This window comes from Scomber japonicus, chromosome 14, assembly GCF_027409825.1.
Source record: "Scomber japonicus isolate fScoJap1 chromosome 14, fScoJap1.pri, whole genome shotgun sequence".
NCBI lineage: Eukaryota > Metazoa > Chordata > Actinopteri > Scombriformes > Scombridae > Scomber > Scomber japonicus.
In genome coordinates, this window is record NC_070591.1 from 241704 (window position 1) to 244836 (window position 3133).

Consider the following 3133-nt stretch of genomic DNA (forward strand, 5'->3'; position numbering starts at 1 on the left):
CTCAGAACCAGACTCAGAGTGGGAGAACATCTTTTAACAGGAAGAAACCTCAGAACCAGACTCAGAGTGGGAGAACATCTTTTAACAGGAAGAACCCTCAGAACCAGACTCAGAGTGGGAGAACATCTTTTAACAGGAAGAACCCTCAGAACCAGACTCAGAGTGGGAGAACATCTGCCTGGACCGGTTGGAGTAGAGAGGAGAGAGAGGAAGGAGAGGAGAGAGAGGAAGGAGAGGAGAGAGAGGAAGGAGAGGAGAGAGAGAGGAAGGAGAGGAGAGAGAGGAAGGAGAGGAAGAAGAGGAGAGAGAGAGGAAGGAGAGGAGAGAGAGGAAGGAGAGGAGAGAGAGGAAGGAGAGGAGAGAGAGGAGAGAGAGGAAGGAGAGGAGAGAGGAAGGAGAGGAGAGAGAGGAAGGAGAGGAGAGAGAGGAAGGAGAGGAGAGAGAGGAAGGAGAGGAGAGAGGAAGGAGAGGAGAGAGAGGAAGGAGAGGAGAGAGAGGAAGGAGAGGAGAGAGGAAGGAGAGGAGAGAGAGGAAGGAGAGGAAGGAGAGGAAGGAGAGGAGAGAGAGGAAGGAGAGGAGAGGAGAGAGAGGAAGGAGAGGAGAGGAGAGAGAGGAAGGAGAGGAGAGAGGAAGGAGAGGAGAGAGAGGAAGGAGAGGAGAGAGAGGAAGGAGAGAAGTGAGGAAGGAGAGGAGAGAGAGGAAGGAGAGAAGAGAGAGGAGAGAGAGGAAGGAGAGGAGAGAGAGGAAGGAGAGGAAGGAGAGGAGAGAGGAAGGAGAGGAGAGAGAGGAAGGAGAGGAGAGAGAGGAAGGAGAGAAGAGAGGAAGGAGAGGAGAGAGAGGAAGGAGAGAAGAGAGAGGAGAGAGAGGAAGGAGAGGAGAGAGAGGAAGGAGAGGAGAGAGGAAGGAGAGGAGAGAGAGGAAGGAGAGGAGAGAGGAAGGAGAGGAGAGAGAGGAAGGAGAGGAGAGAGGAAGGAGAGGAGAGAGAGGAAGGAGAGGAGAGAGGAAGGAGAGGAGAGAGAGGAAGTCAAGTCAAGTCAAGTCAAGTTTATTTATAAAGCACATTTAAAAACAACCTCAGTTGAACCAAAGTGCTGTACAGATATTAAAATACAATATAATCACACACAATATAATAATAAATAAAAACAATAAATGAATAGTAAGAGCTCGGTTTTAAAAAACTAAAATTAGAATAAAACAAATAAGGAGAGGAGAGAGAGGAAGGAGAGGAAGGAGAGGAGAGAGAGGAAGGAGAGGAGAGAGAGGAAGGAGAGGAGAGAGAGGAAGGAGAGGAGAGAGAGGGAGAGAGGAAGGAGAGGAAGGAGAGGAGAGAGAGGAAGGAGAGGAGAGAGAGGAAGGAGAGGAGAGAGAGGAAGGAGAGGTCTGGACTCGTTGAACCGTTGCTGCGCTTTTAGAAATCTTCATGTCACTGCTGTTACTAAAACTAAATGATTACACACACACACACACACACACACACACACACACACACACACACACACACACACACACACACACACAGACACAGACACACACACACACACACACACACACACACACACACACACACACAGTGTCCTCATTAGCTCCGTTGTGGAGCAGATGTTAGATTCCTCACACAGCTGATGTTCAGGAGGTGAAACATGATGACATCATCCTGACAAATAATAAAAAGGTCTAAAAATAGCACCAGCTGACAGCCAATCAGAGGAGAGGTGAGGCTGGGTGTGTTTGCTGAGTCACTGTGAGTGTGTGTGTGTGTGTGTGTGTGTGTGTGTGTGTGTGTGTGTGTGAGTGTGTGTGTGTGTGTGTGTGTGTGTGTGTGGGGGGGGGGGGGGGGCGGGGGTCACATGTTCAGTCTGTTATCAGAATCATCATCACGATGTCCGGTTGGTTCGGCTGCGTCCAAATCGGATCTGGCTCTGTTCAGACTCGGCCACATTAATGACCAATCTGACACGTTGCCGTGGCAACGTCGTCGGAGCGGCGGCGTCATCTAGCGAGTATTGTGTGATGTCATATAACTGCGACAGCAACAACAAACCCTCGAGCTTCGCTTGAACGGATCCCCAAAGATTCAGAGTCTGGTTTGGACCTCTGTCCTCCAGTGACATCACCTAGCAACAACAACTGGAATAAGTCCTCCAGTGACATCACCTAGCAACAACAACTGGAATAAGTCCTCCAGTGATATCACCTAGCAACAACAGCTGGAATAAGTCCTCCAGTGACATCACCTAGCAACAACAGCTGGAATAAGCCCTCCAGTGATATCACCTAGCAACAACAGCTGGAATAAGTCCTCCAGTGACATCACCTAGCAACAACAGCTGGAATAAGCCCTCCAGTGATATCACCTAGCAACAACAGCTGGAATAAGCCCTCCAGTGATATCACCTAGCAACAACAACTGGAATAAGCCCTCCAGTGATATCACCTAGCAACAACAACTGGAATAAGCCCTCCAGTGATATCACCTAGCAACAACAGCTGGAATAAGTCCTCCAGTGATATCACCTAGCAACAACAACTGGAATAAGTCCTCCAGTGACATCACCTAGCAACAACAGCTGGAATAAGTCCTCCAGTGATATCACCTAGCAACAACAGCTGGAATAAGTCCTCCAGTGATATCACCTAGCAGCAACAACTGGAATAAGTCCTCCAGTGATATCACCTAGCAACAACAGCTGGAATAAGTCCTCCAGTGATATCACCTAGCAACAACAGCTGGAATAAGCCCTCCAGTGATATCACCTAGCAACAACAACTGGAATAAGCCCTCCAGTGATATCACCTAGCAACAACAGCTGGAATAAGTCCTCCAGTGATATCACCTAGCAACAACAGCTGGAATAAGTCCTCCAGTGATATCACCTAGCAACAACAGCTGGAATAAGTCCTCCAGTGATATCACCTAGCAACAACAGCTGGAATAAGTCCTCCAGTGATATCACCTAGCAACAACAGCTGGAATAAGTCCTCCAGTGTCTGGTGTCTCATAGAGTGACGTAGCGTAGTGACGTAGCGTAGTGACGTAGCGTAGTGACGTAGCGTAGTGACGTTGCATAGTTCCTGCCAAAGGTGGTTTGATCTGGTTTCACTCTGGTTTATGACTGTTCAGACTTCATAA